This window comes from Carassius carassius, chromosome 33 (genome assembly GCF_963082965.1).
Source record: "Carassius carassius chromosome 33, fCarCar2.1, whole genome shotgun sequence".
NCBI lineage: Eukaryota > Metazoa > Chordata > Actinopteri > Cypriniformes > Cyprinidae > Carassius > Carassius carassius.
The window spans coordinates 12115435-12134718 of record NC_081787.1 but is presented as its reverse complement, the minus strand read 5'-3'; the positions used below and the strand labels follow the sequence as shown (position 1 = coordinate 12134718).

The window sequence follows — 19284 nt, the reverse complement described above, 5'->3', positions numbered from 1 at the left end:
AACCTGGCTTACAAGTAACACTAATATGCTTCTAATATCCAAATCCGTTAAAGGATTTTTAGGCTGCATTAATTAGGTAAACTGGAACCGGGAACACTTCCAATAACACCCGATGTACTTGGTACATCATTAGAAGAATGGCATCTATGCTAATTTTAGTCTGTTTCTCTCTTATTCCGAGGTCACCGTTGTCATGTTGGGTGTTACAGATAACACAGGAGAGGGAACCAATTGCAGGTAAGTTATTTATTCAAAGGGTAATCCAAAGGGGTAAACAGTCCAGGCAGGGTCAAAACCAGAATATCCAAATAACCAAGTAAGGGAACAGACAGTTCATAAAGTGACAGACACCGTGGGAAAGGAGGACATCTAGTGGAAAACCAGGGAACACAACCCAGACACTGTGACAGTACCCCCCCTCTACGGAGCGGCTCCCAGACGCTCCACGACATGACACAAAACAGAGAACAAGAGGGAGGCGGACAGGTGGAGGCTCAGGGTGAGGGACGGAGGGCCAGAAAGGAAACATGGGAAACAGACACCAGAAGTGTAAACACAAAACAGGGAGACCAGGAGGACCGGAGGAGGTCCAGGAGGAGGGACGGAGGGCCAGACTAACAGAGGGGAACCGACAGAAAACACAACAGGAAACAAGAAACACAAAAAATAAGTCCAAAAGGACATCACGTGGCGCCCACCAGGGCGGAACAGAAGACCACCACAACCGTGAGGTCAGGGCACAAGCCCCCCAGGGCGGAGCAGAGGACCACCCCACCCCTGTGGTCAAGGCGGAAACCCTCCAGGGCGAAGCAGAAGACCACCACAACCGTGTGGTCAGGACGGAAGCCCCCCAGGGCGGAGCAGAAGACCACCACAACCGTGTGGTCAGGACGGAAGCCCCCCAGAGCGGAGCAGAAGACCACCACGTCCTTGTGGACGAAGCCAGAGTCCTCCAGGGCGGAGCGGAAGTCCCCCACAGCCGTGTGGTCAGGGCAGAAGGCCCCCAGGGCGGAGCAGAAGACCACCACAGCCATGTGGTCAGGACCAGAGCCCCACAAGGCGGAGCAGACCTCCGTGCGGCTGGACCAACGGGACGACGAAACTCTGGTAATTCCCTGGTGTCCTTACTGGACTCCAGAAGATTGGTGCTGGCCTGACACTGCTCATGAAGATCATTGGTGACTTGCATTTGCTCATGAAGGTCAATGGTGACTTGCCTTTGCTCATGAAGGTCAATGGTGACTTGCCTTTGTTCATGAAGATCAGAGGTGACTTGCCTTTGTTCATGAAGATCAGAGGTGACTTGCCTTTGTTCTTGAAGATCACCGGTGACTTGCCTTTGTTCTTGAAGATCACCGGTGACTTGACTCAGTCCTTGAAGATCACCGGTGACTTGACTCAGTCCTTGAAGATCACCGGTGACTTGACTCAGTCCTTGAAGATCACCGGTGACTTGACTCAGTCCTTGAAGATCACCGGTGACTTGACTCAGTCCTTGAAGGTCAGCGGTGACTAGCCCTGACTCTGGAGGGTCAGCGGTGACTAGCCCTGACTCTGGAGGGTCAGCGGTGTCTAGCCCTGACTCTGGAGGGTCAGCGGTGACTAGCCCTGACTCTGGAGGGTCAGCGGTGACTAGCCCTGACTCTGGAGGGTCAGCGGTGACTAGCCCTGACTCTGGAGGGTCAGCGGTGACTAGCCCTGACTCTGGAGGATCAGCGGTGACTAGCCCTGACTCTGGAGGATCAGCGGTGACTAGCCCTGACTCTGGAGGATCAGCGGTGACTAGCCCTGACTCTGGAGGATCAGCGGTGACTAGCCCTGACTCTGGAGGATCAGCGGTGACTAGCCCTGACTCTGGAGGATTCACTGGCACCTGACTCGACTCTGGAGAGTTCACTGGCACCTGACTCGACTCTGGAGAGTTCACTGGCACCTGACTCGACTCCGGAGAGTTCACTGGCACCTGACTCGACTCCGGAGAGTTCACTGGCACCTGACTCGACTCCGGAGAGTTCACTGGCACCTGACTCGACTCCGGAGAGTTCACTGGCACCTGACTCGACTCCGGAGGGTCAACTGGAACCTGACTCGACTCCGGAGGGTCAACTGAGACTCTCATCCTGTGCAGCGGCGCTGGGCAAGCAGCCATCTTGGGCCATGACTCTGGACAGGCGGCCCTCTTGTACTGTGGTGCTGGGCTGGTGGCCATCTTGTACTGTGGCGCTGGACCGGTGGCAAATTTGGGCATTGGCGCTGGGCTAGCGGCCATCTTGGGCTGTGTCGCTGGAACGGTGGCCAATTTGGGCATTGGCGCTGGGTTAGAGGCCATCTTGTGCTGTGGCACTTGGCTGGTAGCCATCCTGGGCAGTGGTGCTGGACTGGCGGCCATCTTGGGTTGTGGCGCTTGGCTGGTAGCCATCCTGGGCAGTGGTGCTGGACTGGCGGCCATCTTGGGTTGTGGCGCTTGGCTGGTTGCCATCCTGGGCAGTGGTGCTGGGCTGACGACCACCCCGCCGGAAGAGACAGAAGTGGCTGAGGCATCCCACCGAAGCCGATGCTGCAGGTAGCGCACGAATTCCCAGAATTCCAGTGTCTCTAACTGCGCCATCTTCTCCTGAGACACTGGATCATCCAGCCCGCCATTGAAATAGTCCTTGAGGGCCGCATCGTTGTAGCCCATGCCCTCGGCCAGGGACCAGAACACCTGAGCCAGGGCACCCACTTCATTGCCCTCTTGGCGGAGGGCGATCAACCGAAGGTACTTGGTTCGCCGCTCCGCCATCTTGGCTGGGGAACGGAAAAATGACATACCGCTGGTTCCTACTGTGACGGAGTCCTTCTGTCCTGTTGGGTGTTACAGATAACACAGGAGAGGGAACCAATTGCAGGTAAGTTATTTATTCAAAGGGTAATCCAAAGGGGTAAACAGTCCAGGCAGGGTCAAAACCAGAATATCCAAATAAACCAGAAAACAGACAAGAACACACGGCAAGATCAAGACTACGGATTAACTTTAACATATTAAATTAAACAAGGACTCCGTGACACATACTCAGACAGACCGGGTATAAATACACAGAAGGTAATGAGGGAACTGGAGACAGGTGGGGACTAATCAATTAACCCAAACAAGGAGGAAGGTGACCAAATAAGGGAACAGACAGTTCATAAAGTGACAGACACCGTGGGAAAGGAGGACATCTAGTGGAAACCCAGGGAACACAACCCAGACACTGTGACAACCGTAGCCACCAGATCCAGTCTGTTTTCAGATCAGAGGGTCACTGCAGTCACCCGGATTCAGTAAGTATCCAGACCAGATGGTGGATCAGCACCTAGAGAGGACCTCTACAGCCCTGAAAGACAGTGGAGACCAGGACAACTAGAGCCCCAGATACAGATCCCCTGTAAAGACCTTGTCTCAGACGACTACCAGGACAAGGCCACAGGAAACTGATGATTCTTCTGCACAATCTGACTTTGCTGCTGCCTGGAATTGAAATGCTGGTTTCGCCTGGTCAGAGGAGAACTGGCCCCCCAACTGAGCCTGCTTTCTCCCAAGGCTTTTCTTCTCCATTTTGTCACCGATGGAGTTTTGGTTCCTTGCCGCTGTCGCCTCTGGCTTGCTTAGTTGGGGTCACTTCATTTACAGCGATATCATTGACTTGATTGCAAATGACTACACAGATACTATTAAAACTGAACTGATATGATAACATCACTGAATTCAATGATGAACTGCCTTTAACTGTCATTTTGCATTATTAAAACACTGTTTTCCTAATGAATTTTGTTCAGTTGCTTTGATGCAATGTATTTTGTTTAAAGCATTATATAAATAAAGGTGACTTGACTTGACTTGACTTACACATAATGATATAAAGATAATGTAGAGTCGTGCATAATTTGAGCTATTATGGAGCTATTTGATGGAGCGCAGGAGATGCAGATAAGATGATCTTGACCCTTAAGAAACTTTCATTAATGCGGTCACATAACAAATCTGTACAAATATAAAATTTAATGAATAGCTAATTACTACACTGAAATAAAAGTGTAAAGACTGTACAAATATTATAAATCTCGAATCTAAATAATTGGGAATCATGTAAGAAATAAAAATAAAATAAAAACATTGAACATTTCATTTATCTATTATAACATTTATGTAGTTTTGTTCGCTTGGCTGTTTCTTATAAAAGTCCAGAAATTTGTCAAGTTTTTTCAATATGATATTGTTACGTTGCCGTCTTGCCACCAGTCAATCGCTGCAGTGCTGATCGTTGTGTTGAGTATCGATACATAATCAATATAAAGTTAAACCAACCCATGAACGTATGGAAGCATATGGGTAGCGATATTCAATTTGGAATGTAATATGCAAAATGACAATGCAATATGTAAAATGGCAATGCATTTCTGTATTTACATTTACATTTTCCAATACATTTGTGAAACGTATGGCGCAAAATGAAAATGAAAATTAAATTACATAATTTTCATTTGGCATTTCATACACCAGTTTTAATATGTAAAATGAATACTAATTTTAACACTTTATAAGTTGCAAAATTAAAATGAAAATGTATTACAGAAATGATTAGATATGTATAACATGTTCAAGCAAAAACTGTGGCAAAATTATCATTTAAATGCTATTTTTCTTAAATGCATTAACACTCACAGTCAAGACACTTCGATTGCATTTTCATTCAATGTCCCGCAATGAATGTAGCAAAATTCAATGTGCACATTGAAAATGCATTCCGAGCCGATCACGTGTCCGCCCCCTCACGCCATGTCAATCACTGCGTGAACAAGGCGGGGCTTGCAGAAGGTCAGAGACTCAAATCTCAAGAAGAGGATTCAAGTGAGAGAACATGGACAAGACCGTTTGTCCGTGTACGTTTTGATCATTTCGGTTTATGGCTTCAATATTTCATTCGCACTTGTGGGCGGCGCTGAAGCGCTCCTTTCATCTGATTGGTCGAATCGCTCCACCTTCAGCACAGTCTTTTCATTCTTTCAGGCAGATAAGAATAAGAGTGCGAGTGAAGCACTGTAATGTCTGAAACCACCGCTCACTGTTAATTAGCATAATATTTGAATCTGATGATGCTGGTCACATAATTCGTGCTGCTGCGACTTGCAAGAGACCCCGTTAAATTATTTCTAGGTTATAGTATTGTATAAATATTGTCCCACTGATAAAAACAGTGCAAATAGTTCTGTCTCCTTGGATAACAGTGAAGTGGAAATAAATATAGTTACATTTATGAAATAAAATTAAATAGGAATTTTGGGGAAGGTAAGTCTAGTCAGTTATACAGCAACAGGAGTCAGACGAGTCTGAAGATCTGAGCTGAATTTGGTGAAACATTAAAGTTCTAGTCTGTGTCAATTACTCTCATAATAAATAATAATAATAATGTTACCCGTATTTTTCGGTATAAGTTGCATCAGTCCAAAAATGCGTCATGACGAGGAAAAAAAACATATGAATAATGCATTTATTCAGAATTCAGACATTACCGTCTACAGCCACGAGAAGGCGCTCTGGGGTAGGCTACAGGAGCACGGAGCAGCATAGAGCTAATTTTACTATTTTTATTTCAGAAATGTAACAATATTAATTTTTACAATTATTTATTAATGTCACACACACATACCTAGTGCCTTATGACTTAAAAGATGAGAGTAGTAAATGTTACAGACATGGAACTGTTCAGTCTATTATTGATTTTTATTTCAACTTCACTTTTTCCCAAAGAGACAGAACTATTTGCACTGTATTTATCTGTGGGACAATATTCATACAATACTACAACCTAAAAATAATTTGCAGGTCTCAGCAGCACGAATTATGTGCCCAGCTACATCTGATTCAAATATAATGCTAATTAACAGTGAGCGGTGGTTTCAGACATTACAGTGCTTCACTCGCACTGACTCTTGTTCTGCCTGAAAGAATGAAAAGACGAGTTGAAGGTGGAGCGATTCGACCAATCAGATGAAAGCAGCGTTTCAGCTCCGCCCACCAGTGTGAATGAAATATTAAAGCCATAAACTGAAATGATCAAAACGTACATGGACCAACTGTCTTGTCCAAGTTCTCCCACTTGAATCGTCTTCTTGAGATTTGAGTCTCTTGACCTTCTCCAAGCCCCGCCTTGTTCACGCAGTGATTGACATGGCGGGAGGGGGCGGACACATGATCGGCTCGGAATGCATTTTCAATGTGCACATTGAATTTTGCTACAATCATTGCGGGACACTGAATGAAAATGCAATCGTAAGTGTCTTGACTGTGAGTGTTAATGCATTTAAGAAAAATAACATTTAAATGATAATTTTGCCACAGTTTTTGCTTGAACATGTTATACATATCTAATCATTTCTGTAATACATTTTCATTTTAATTTTGCAACTTATAAAGCGTTAAAATTAGTTTTCATTTTACATATTAAAACTGGTGTATGAAATGGCAAATGAAAATTATGTAATTTAATTTTCATTTTCATTTTGCACCAAACGTTGCACAAATGTATTGGAAAATACACTGTATGTGTATGTGGAGGTGAGCTTGTCAGTCATTAGTTTCTATATATATATATATATATATATATATATATATATCAGGTAGTTACAAAGGCACACTTTTTTTAATCTAATATTTATATTTTAATTTATTTCAGCTTTATATATAATTCACATAAATTATGACCAGCTAGGCTTTCAGCTTATATAGATTAATATATAACAAATTTTGTTGCATTGTTCTACAGCATTTCTTTTTAATTGCACTGATCCCATAGCTCCCATAGATGGACCTCCATAATTGCATCTATTGTATTTTCTTTGCACTAAGCATTCAGATTTAGCTTAATTAGCTCTGTGCTTTCTGCTCAGCTCTTTGACAGTGTGTGACTTTTGCCATCTGCACCAGTTTTCACCGGCGCTTTGGTTCAAAGCTGCTTACTTCTGCCTGAAGCGAAAACAACTGAACAAATGTAACTGTATCTTACAATTGTTCTCTTTATCCCCTGTGTTTTATTTCCAGTCCCAAAATAAAATGGCTCCCATCAATGAAAGTGAGGAACCTATTCTATTAGTGCTCAGACATGTTAGAACATTAAACTCTCATAATGCTTAACTATATCAGGGATTTATTTTTGTCCGCTTCAAATGACTCCCTAGGTGAGCCCTCAAATAATGTGCACAAGCGACAGAGAACTGAAAGACAGACTGAATATAGAAAAGCAATAACACTGCGTTCCTTCAGAAGCGAATTAGATTTGCTGCCTTGCTCTTTCTCATAAGTATAATGAACTCTTCCTCTTACTTTAAGGTGTGTGTGTGTGTGTGTGTGTGTGTGTGTGTGTGTGTGTGTGTGTGTGTGTGTGTGTGTGTGTGCGCGCACCCTGAAGTCTGATAGAGTTTTAGATAAATGGGAGATGGCAGGGCAATGTGTTTTGAACAGTATGATCAGAGGCTGAGGTTATGGTCTACTTCCTGTCTCTCGGCTGCAACTGGAAGCAGCCTTTCTGTGGGCCCTGCTCCAAGATGTTCTGTGGCATTAGTCCAAAAGAACACAGAGTCAAACAATGCACTTCAATACAGGAGAGTGTAGAAGATAATGTTTCAGAGAACACAAGATTAGAATGAAAAAAAAACCCAGACAAAAAATGTTGTGGTTGCCAAAATCTGTAAATTATGTTAAAACATTTTAGAGGGGTGACCCAAATAAGAACTTAATTTGAGCAAGTAATGTCTGTTTGGTGATTAAGTGTACAATACTGTATGATTCAAAGTTATGTATTTTATTGTATGTTTGTTTTTTTTCTAATTTTTTAATGTTGTAATATATATTTAGGGGGAAAAAACATAAAAAAAAATTTACTCTGGATGGCTTCTATACATGATGATTGGACAAGTTTTACATGAGAGGGAAATTTTTAACAACGTACAAACACATTGTGTTCTGAGATGCATTTATTTTAGTGGTGGGCATAGATTAATTTTTTTTTAATCTAGATTAATCTCACTGTAATCTTGGAATTAATCTAGATTAAAATGGCTCATTTGAATTCTGCCGAAGGCATTCAGAATATGTGTGCTACCCAAATAAAATAATGACTAAAAGTAATGTTAAGTCTTCAGCACCACATACAAAACGCGCACGGACTGCATACACACCGCAGACGGAGTATGTGTGAAACAGGCATGCGTCTTGTCGAGGTTTCCATTGGGAAGCTTCTTTAAAAAAAAAAATCCCTGAAGCAATCCCGGCGGCTTCAGCTGCATCCATGTTAGCACGTCACGTTTGATGTGGTAATTTCCCAGTAGGCATACACACAGGTTTAATGACTCGTTCTCGCCCCCTACAGATTCGGCTAGGTATACATCCGCGCTAAAATATCAAAGGTGAAAGTCATCATAGCTTGCGTAGTATAGACCCAGCTCCCAACCCAACTTTGAGAATAGATTAACGGCGATATTTTTTTTTATCGCCCGATAAGAGTCTCCCATTAACATAGCACGTTAACGCCGATAACATCCCACCACTAATTTATTTTTTTATTTTTTAAGTCTGATTTGACCTTTAACATAGCATTCATAGTCTTGTCTCTTTTCTGTTGCCACTCCCATCAGCATTTCAGTGTTTAGCAGCAAGTTGAGAAACAGCTTTTAGGAGCAGCCCTGCAGATCTGAAATAGATCTGAGTACACATTTTACCATTGATATGTGACATCTCTGCTTCCTCACTCCAGAGAAACACCAGCTGCCACTGGTAAGCATCTATGCTTGATTTCATGAAGGCAAGCTTTAAGAGCAGTCTGCTTTTGAAAAACTGGATTAGAAACTCCGTTTTGAGATTGGTATCAATAATATAACCCATCAGATAAGTTGCATATAAGTTGCATTTGTACAGCCTGTAGTTACCATTATTGCCTAAGAAAAAATACTGTTAATTTAACACATTCTATATGTGTTCCATGAATCTTTATGAAAAAGGGGTCTGTCATACAGTACGAAAGTACTCAAATTTACAACAGTCTTCAGATTCTTTTATTTATCAGTGCTTTTGCATGTCCTGTTTTCGCAATCATCTAGACATCGCACTTGCAGCTTAAATCACAATTTAATGACAGCATCAGTCAATCAGCTAATCAATGAAGCCATAGATTAACCAATCAGTTATGTTCTCTGTAATGGGACAGGCTCAAAGCGGGAGTACAGGAGATGAGTTCTTCATAATGATTTTTTAATGTTAGTCTTCTAAAGAAACCAGTTTATTAATTGCCTCACACAGATCACACATCCACCTCAATACCCCTTGTCACACTTTCAAACTAGATGGATGCCTTTTTAGGCTGCACTGCACTCACTAAGCGGGATCAATGGCCTGTTTTCATTTTAATTGAAAAATTGAAACAAATGTTTGCCTCGCCAGCTGCCCCCCACCACCCCCCAATCAAAAGACTTGACCGACCAAGAAATGCTTTGTGTCCTTCTGCCAGTTTTTTAAAGTGAAACAAAGCAATCCAGAAGGGATACGATGAAACTCTGATTTTAATATTACACTCTGATGTGAATCAACGATACAGCACTCAAGAATAAGAATTCCAGTAATGGGATTATAATGAATCTCTTCTGTGATCCCTTTTTACAGATTGTTCTGGATGTAAATATGTCATTAAATGTTTCTTTCAGACATTGGCGACCACTGCTTTCCTATAAAACACATCATATTGCAACCAGGAGAAATTTACTGATGACTAAAAAAAAACTACAAATACTGACTTTTGAGAAGAATTTCCGCTACGTGTTTAGCTTTATAGCTCTTATAATCATGTTCATTATTACATTTTTTTTTTCTTTTGATGAAAAATTTAATCTAGTCAGCATTCCATCATTTTTATATTTATTAATTTAAGTCAGTTTTACTTTGAAAACATTTTAAAAAACTCCCCAACCACATATCATTCACGTTAATTAAACCCAGATGCCATTTTATTTGAAGTAAACTTGACTGAAATTAATAAATATGATGAAATATTGACTAAACTACATCAAAAGAAAAAAAAAAAATCTAATTGAGTGCGGAATATGAACCAAAAAGTACAAGAGCTACTTGTAGCTAAATAATAATAATAATGATTTCTCTTCAACATTCAGTTGTATTTGGTGATTTTGCCATCTCATCACAGAGGATGCAGATATATTTTACACTCCCAGTAAAAAATCTGAGTGTTCGCTGCCGGGTTCCCCTCTAGATTGAAATGGCTAGTCTGAACTGAGGTGCTTGTAACACAGTGAGTGTAATTAAATGATGGCTGGCTGCATCGATGGCCAGAAGAGGCTATTAGATGCACTGCTTAATACGAGTGGGCAAATCCAATTGGCGTATTGATCCAGCACTTACAGATCTCAGCAGCTTCACATCCTGACCTTCCTTTCATTCTCAGACCATTACAGTCGCCAGGAAAAGATTTAGTACAGAGAGAGAGAGAGGCAGGAGGTAAAGATGACAGGTATGGAGGACAAGTGGAGAGATTAGTAGCGCAAGATTATAAAAAGAACCAGAGAGAGCGAGAAAGTGACAAACAAACAAGAACAGAGAAAGCGAGTGAGCGATTCACCCTGCCTCTAACCCCAGCCTGAAATCAATATGCATTTGAATTGGAGAATCACTAAATGTAGCAATGCCAAACTCTCATAGGTCTATGAGCCAAATGAGCCCCTGGCTTTGAAGACCGAGGGCCATGGCCTGAAACTAACAGATAGGAGCCAGAGAACTGACTTATCAATATCATGCATTTAGGGACTTTCTGAGGGTGGAAAGGGTCAGGAGAGAAGAAGGGTCCAGAGCAAATGTTCCTCATCGATTTCAGACACACTCGCTGGAATAACAGCAGGGCCCCAGTCAGGCATAATTATACCGGCTCATTTTCTGCTGCTTTCATGCTGAGCATTTCGTTTGGTCCTATCTGATGTTTTCTTTAACCTGTCATCTCTGTTGCGGAGATTGGGTTTCCTGAGGGCAGATGGGTAGACTGAGGTAATCTATATCAGAGCAGAGAGTCCGCTTAGGGGCAGCTGTTATTCCTGAAAGAGTGATAATGACAGACAAAGGCACTCGGGAATATATATATATATATATATATATATATATATATATATATATATATTTATTTATTATTATTATTATTATTATTATTATTATTATTAATAATCATAATCATAATAATAATTAAATGGTTCATTTTAATAGAAGAGGTTTGAAGTCTTGATATAACTGTGTGTAGTGTTCAGACTTGATAGAGTCTTGACAGAACTGCGTATTTTCTACCCACTAAAGGGATTTGGAATTGGAATTGTTTCAAAATGGGTTTTCCAAACAATCATTCCATCTACCATTAGTTAAATATATTTTATTTCATTTATTTATTTTGTGTCCATGTGGCATTTTGTGCTCATTGGATGGACAAAAAAGCAAAAACTTATATATATACAGAAAGTTGCACAGATTTGTGTAAACACAAGGGTGAGAAAATGATGACCGAATTTACATTTGGGGGTGAACTATAGACGGTTTCATCGGGCGCACGCGCCTGGACCTGAGTTAACTTCCTGTCTTTGTTGTGTATATCAGTCTGGCTGCAGTGCCTTCTACAGACGCAGTTAAAGACAAGGTGATGAGTAGACTGAAGTTGGGGTCAGGTGGTTGTGCTGCGGGATGTGTTTCCCATACATTTATTTATTTTTGGAGACTCGCCACAATTTTAAAACTGATCGATTTTCAAAAAGGCTTCGTTGAATAAACATGAGTAACGTTACGTACTGCACGTTTAAAAATAATAATTCCTTACATTTATATATTTAAATATCAAAACGAGGCACAGGTGTTTTTATATTACTGTTTTTCTGAAGGAAGACTTGCATGTTATATGCCTGATAAAGCAGTGTGTGAAAGTACCAGCTCTGCTTTGTTTACAGCTGTTACTGGGGAAACCTCTATTTCTCGCGCTTTATGTCTATGCTTTAAAACATCTCCTGCTGGCAAAGAATGAATTTGCATTTTCATTAAGTCCGCCTGATCCACACGGCAAACATATTTTGTTTGTTATCAAAAAATATCTACTCTAGAGGGACTTGGCTGTTGTTATTGATTCTATTTGGAAGTCTATCGGAAGTTAAGTTAGGTCCACAAAAGCGCACATGCGCAGTAACGTTTGTTTATGTTGTTGCCGTTGAAACCGTCTATAGCCCTTTAACTGATTTGTTTAATAATTTCATACATTAGTTGTTTTGACAGATGATTAACAAAGAAGCCAAATTTTATTTGTCAGAGTACAATGGCCATATATTCCTCAGCTAGCTCTGGGCAATTAAAATTTTGACCTGATCTTCTTGAATACAAAGAGTCTGACAGTTTAGAAAGGAAGATAGCAAAGAGACTCCTTTATTCTCTTCTCTCCGTGTTCCCTCAATCAATGTGAAATGTGTAAGGAGGGCAGCAGAATTCAACAGAGGTCAAAACGACAAGCAAAAGGGGAAAAAATTGAAGAGAGAGAGGCAGAGCAGTGCATGACTAAATTAATAAGAAAAGAGAGAGAGAGAGAGAGAGAGAGAGATTCTCATCATTCCTTTCTCTTCTCCTCTCTTCCGTGTTTTTTTTTTTACCTAACCACATACAGGGTTCCTCACAGAAACTTGACGCAGTACTTCCTTTGATTCCTTTCTCACGCTTCCATGTCATAGACAACCTTTCGTTGAGTGGACAAAGATGGAAAGAGGATCAGATAAAGGAATAAAAAGGTGGATAGCATGAAGATAAGATTATCTACAGAAGAAAGAACACAAAGGAGTCCAATCCCCATCTCCCAGTCTGAACAGGCAGACGATTAGATGGATGTGTGCAGGCTTGTGTGTGTGTGTCATGAATGTAAGTGTAAAGAGAATCCTCACCATGATTAGTTTACACTTACATTTACCGTTATTCCTCAGGAGATGCTTTTATCCAGGCGAGTCACAGATGAAAAGCGGTGAAAGCCTAGTTAGTAAGTCGGAAGTGCACAACTTCCAGTTGTCGTTGGAGATTTTTAGTCCTCTCTTCCGTTCTTTCAATCACTTTACGTATATGTCGACATTGTTCTTCTTTGTTTCCGTTGTTGAATGCTGAGCACAAATGACATCGCTCTCAACTGGTTAAAAAATGCTCATGTTGCATGTATCCAAAATCTTTGTTTGGATCATGATTAAAATGCAATTTAAATTCTGTTTAAATTGTCATTTAGCAGACGCTAAAAAGTAACTTACAAATGAGGACAATGGAAGCAATCAAAACCAACAAAAGAGCAATAATATGCAAGTACTGTATTATAGTTATATCTCAATTTCACAAAGAAATGTACAGCATTTTGTCCAATCAATTATAAAAGGACACATTTAACTCATAATTTCTCTAAAATATCACTCAGTTTAAAAAAATAATCATTGTGAATCGTATCGTGAGTTGAGTGAATCGTTACATCCCTAATCAATTGTGATTTTGTTTAGCTTTCGGTTGTTACTTTTTGTTTTTCAAAATTGAGACTTTGTATCACTTGTGACTTGGTTTCTTGTAATGTCAACTTTATATCTCACCATGTAATTTTATTTGTGAGTTTATATCTTTCAATTGCTACAGTACTTTGTTTCTCACATTTTAGACTTTATATCTTTAAAATGTGACTTTTTTTCACAATTCCAACTTCGCTGTCTCCCAACTGCAGTGTTGGGGAAAGTTCTATTTATAGCAAATGCAAAAGCTCTTTCACACCAAAAAGTGTAATGAATAAACCTCAGGCTGAAGGAAAAGTTAATTCACATCTGTACAGTAAACACAGGAGAAGAAGGTGTGAAAAGTACACTCTTGTAATTGTTAGTTTATCTAAAGTCATGTTTGCTTATTAGTATGGTTAAACTGGGTCATCAAAGGTCAGCAGCAAAGACTGACCTGAAATTAGTTAATAAAATGGTATTACACACATTTGTGTTATTCAACATTTAATTATTGCAGGTTTGGGTCTTATTCTAAGTTTGTGTTCCACTGTCTTAATTCATTTTGATGAATACTGAACCATTTTTTTTTTTTTTGTGAGAAGGATAAATTAATTCACATTCACATTTAATCTAGAACTACATCATGTACCTACAGCTCACACAATGCCTCTGTATTTCTGATTTCTTCCAATATGGGGACAGGAGATTAGTCAGTCAATAAATGGGAAAACAAAGTAACTGGCATTACTTTTTTTTAAATTAGCTCAGATATTTTCTTGTAAATTTGAAAGTAATGCGTTACTTTACTCGTTACTTACTTACTCTTTATCGGATTATGTAACATGCGTTACTTGTAATGCGTTACCCCCAACACTGCCCAAATGTAACTTTATTTCACACTATAATTTTATATCATCCAGTTTTGGTTTTAGTGTTCACAATGTGACTTTATTTTCAAGTTCAAGTTCAAGTCTGCTTTATTGTCAATTTCCACATGTACAGTACATACATAAAGAGAATCGAAATTGCGTTACTCTCAGACCCCGGTGCATACAGATAACATTAACATTAAAGCCTAAAAAATCGAGATCAAATATAAAATGTAGATACAACTATACAATGATGGAATGTAAAAAAAGGCATATAATAAAATTAAAAATAAAGTTAAATAAAGCAGCGCAAGGCAAATGACAGATATAGTGCAAATCAATGAAGTGAACAACAGTGCAGATAAAAGATTTTTAGTGCAAAAAAATCCCTTATTAAAAATATCTTATTAAGTCTGATTAAAGTGACAAGTGACAAAGGGCTCATGAGCAGTTATTTTATTAAACTGACTGATGAGGTAGTGGAATGACGTCAGTTCCATGCTGAATGAGGTAGTGAGCAGACCAATGCTGCACAAAGTGACAAGTGCATGCCATCATATAATTAGTGTGTGTGTGTGGGTGGGGGGGGGGGGGGGGGGTCATAGTTCAGTGGTGCCTGGGGCAGAAGAGGGGAGGTGGGTGCAAGTTCGGGAGGGAGTTCAGCTTCCTGACAGCCTGGTGGATGAAGCTGTCCTTCAGTCTGCTGGTCCTGGCCTGGAGACTCCGCAGTCTCCTCCTTGATGGTAGCAGGCTGAAGAAGCTGTGTGATGGGTGAGTGGAATCACCTGTGATGCAGAGGGCTTTGCGGGTGAGACGTGTTCCATAAATGTCCTGGAGGGAGGGGAGAGAGACACCAATGATCTTCTCAGCTGCTCTCACTATGCGTTGCAGAGTCTTTCGGCAGGACACGTTGCAGGCGTCATACCACACAGTGATGCAGCTCGTCAGGATGCTCTCGATGGTGCCTCTGTAGAAGGTGTACATGATGGGGGCCGGGGCTCTGGTGTGGTGATGTGGACTTGATGTGGTGCATGACTAACCGTTCAAAGCACTTCATGAGGATGGGGGTAAGTGCAACAGGACAGTAGTCGTTGAAGCAGGATGGAGATGGCTACTTCGGAACTTGAATGATGGTGGTAGTCTTGAAACATGTGGGAACAACAGCCTGACTCAGTGAGATGTTGAAAATGTCTGTGAAGACAACAGTGAGTTTTGCTGCACAGTCTTTCAGTACACGCCCAGGGATGTTATCAGGACCCGGAGCTTTGCGTGCATTGATCCTGCTGAAGGATCTCCTCACGCTGTCTGAGATCAGCGTCATCACCTGGTCGCCGGGAGGAGGTGGAGTCTTCTGTGCAGTGGTGCTGTTTTGTTGCTCAAAGCAAGCGAAGAAGGTGTTCAGCTCGTTCAGCAGAGAGATGTTGTTGTCACAGGCTCCTAGTGTCTCTGCTGTCACTGAATTGATGGGCTATCCTCCTGGAGTGATGTCTCTTAGCCTCTCTGATGCCGCGGGATAGGTTGGCCCTAGCTGTTCTCAGGCCCACCTCATCTCCAGTTCTGAAAGCAGCGTTCTGTGTCTTCAGGAGTCTGTAGACCTCCCCTGTCATCCATGGCTTCTGGTTGGCCCAGACAGTGATGGTTTTTTTGACCGTTACATCATCAATACACTTGTTGATGTAGGCAGTGACAGTCTCTGAGTACTCCTGGAGGTCAGTGGGGTAATTGCATGTGAAAGCCTGCTTAAACATGTCCCAGTCAGTTGTGTTGAAGCAGTCTTGAAGAACCTCTGATGATCCTTTTGGCCACACTTTAATCTGTTTGTAAATTGGTTTAGCGACTTTAATGAGTGGTCTGTATGCAGGCATTAGCATGACAGTGATGTGGTCTGAGGCACCGAGGTGGGGGAGAGGGAGGGCTTTGTAAGCTCCTCTGTGTGGTGTAAACAAAGTCCAAAATGTTATTACCTCGTGTTGGAAAGTTAATGTGTTGGTGTATTTTTGGAAACACACTCTTTAGGTCAGCATGGTTTAAATCCCCAGCTATGATGAGAAAAGCATCGGGGTGTGCTGTATGCTGCTCACTGATGTGCTGGTACAGTTCATTTAGTGTGTCGTTCCTGTTGCTGATGATGCTGAATGGGGGAATGTACACCGACATGAGCAGTATAGCAGTATAGTCCCTCGGCAGATAGAACGGCCGGCACTTAATAATCATAAACTCCACCAGGGGTGAGCAGTGTTTGCAGATCACAACAGTATCGCGGCACCACGCGTCATTGATGTAAACACAAAGCCCGCCGCCATGGGTTTTTCCTCCTGCGACGAGAGCTCTGTCCGCTTGATAGCACGTCAGCTGGTCGAGCTGAATAGCGCAGTCTGGAACGCTGTTGCTTAGCCATGTTTCCGTGAACACAAAAACCCAACAGTCTCTTACAGCCTCTGAGTTGAGCATAGTAATCGAATGTAGTCCAGTTTATTGTCCAACGAGCGAACGTTAGCCAGTATGATGGTGGGGATAGATGGCTTGTGTGAGTTAGCCGTTAGCCTAGCCCGGATACCTCCGCGCTTACCCCTCTTCTGCTTCCTCTCACACCGCTTGTGGCGCCTCCGCTGTGGGCGAGATGCAGTAGTGGGGGTCGGTGATGGTGAAGGCATCCGTAGCAGACCGAGATCCCGCAACTGTTCAAAATGCGGTTCTGCCGACATCGAGGAGAAACTTGCGGCTGTATTTGCGCTTACAGACAGGTAGACGCGACGATGACGTACAAAAACACTGCGACTCACAAGACAAAAAACACGAAAACACCGTTCTGTCAGGACAGAGAGAAGGCGCTGCTTGTGGACGCACCGCCATATTGGAATCTAATCTTTTCTATGTGACGCTTTGTTTCACAATAATATTTATTTTTACACTGAGGTGGAAAGAGGGCTGCTGGAAGAGGTGTGTCCTGAAGATCGCAATGTTCGGGTGAAGGTTGGGTGGGTTCGTTCCACCACAGAGGAATAGTGAGTGTGAAGGTTTCTGGAAGTGTCCTTGTACCAGGCTGCCATGGTAAGTGTTTGTTTTCAGGGCTTACATAAGTCGTGGTCGAACCATGGGAAAAGACAGTGACCTCACTTTTACCACCTTGTGTTTTTTCACAGTGTGTTTTAAACATTCACTCAAATGCAATGTACCACACATTACCCATTACCCCCTGTCTCTACACAACCTCAGAAATGATCTCTCATATTACTGAAAGCATGTGAGATTAATGTGTCATCTCCCGGCCTCCATATAAAACCATATGAATGAACTTTAATATTAAATAGGTTTGCCTTAGGGAGATGAACCGCTCTCTGCTTAGTTTTCCTTATATTGTCTCTCTGTCTCTCTCTCTATCTTTTTTCTCTCTCTCTCACTCTCTACCCCTCCCTCCCTTTCTGATGACTTATAGCTGTTACACTTTGAGAGCCACTTTAATTTGTGCAGTGTTCATGGTGCCATACATTCAGAAATATGGCTTCTCTGAAAGGGGAAAAGCATTGTGGGAACATCATGCACAACACAATGGTGACAGTTCATTTGTAACCCCCTTCGCCTCACGCTATTAAATGCAGACAGTGTGACTCCATCCAATAAGGCTTCTAGTTTAATTAGTTCTTCAGGTTGTCTGAAATTGTATGAATTTCAGATTAAGAGGATACTCATTTATTAGGTCACCTCACAGCACCGAGGCCTGCGGGAAGTTCTGTCCTCTGAAATGAACATCAGGCCCGGTATGGAGGTTACTTATTGTACCCTGTCAGAGGGCCAGAATGATTTATTATAGTAGCCATTTGAGATGATTTGTTCAGTTCGAAAGTTTTATATCGTTTAATGCTCTATTGATGGTTTCTATGAACAAAAACATAACTTTAAAGAGATAGTTGACATTCTGTCATCATTTACACAAAGAGATGACGCTCCGATGTAAGAAGTCTGCTGTTAAAAGGTTTGAGACAAAGTTCTGAAGGCCCCTTATGTGACATTGGATTTGCAAATATATCATCTAGCCAGCTAGTTAGCTAAATTGCCTTGAGCAATTAAAAACAAATAATATATATGTGACGAGTGGGGCGGGGCAGAGAGACGTGGGAACAGGAGCGAGGCCGGTGGAGTGATTGGAAATGAGCGACACCTGCTCGACCCACCGGGCGCGAGTCCCACGGAGGAGATGGAGGGATATAAAACCGGAGCGACGACAGTGACGGATGAGAGAGGACCAGGCCTGGACTGTATTTTGTATTTGGTTTTTATTTGTGCGCGTCAGTCATCCGTGAGGGGCTGACGTGCTGTTTTGTCTTTATTTTGTAATTAAAGTTTGATTTGATTGTATGCTGGTTCCCGCCTCCTTCTTCCCGATGATTATAGAGTTTGTACATCGTTACAATATATAAAAATGGAGACACTGTGTATTCTGCTCCAACTGAATTGCACCCATGGCGATGCTGTGTGGATATGTAGTCTATATATATATATATATATATATATATATATATAATGCATTATGAAACAAAGAAGGTCAGTGCTTGTGGGAATTACAAACATAATGCCTTTACTAGAAAATTTATCTGGCAGCTTTATAGCAATTTAATGGGTTTCACATATGAAAGGGACTAATTTTCAGAAAATGCCACATTGGGATCTCTTACACTTGAACACAGATTTGATATGTTAAGTAGAGGTCCATGCAGTCATTTTTTATGTGTTGCTCCGGTCTATACAGCTTGAACTCATAATGAAACTTAGCAACAAGAATGCAGCAACACACAAAAGCAAAGTTTCAGCCAATGCCATTTTTCAGTTACAAATTCAGGGTAGTATTCGGCTGGTCATGTCATCTTGA

General features: G+C 41.6%; 1 long non-coding RNA gene across 1 annotated transcript; it reads left to right on the top strand.

Annotated features, from left to right (window-relative positions):
- The first annotated feature begins 3323 nt into the window (after nt 1–3323).
- On the top strand, nt 3324–3807 carry LOC132114235 (uncharacterized). The gene is made up of 2 exons (XR_009425271.1): nt 3324–3418; nt 3563–3807. It is a non-coding gene; the product is annotated as an uncharacterized LOC132114235 (long non-coding RNA).
- Nucleotides 3808–19284: the final 15477 nt, after the last annotated feature.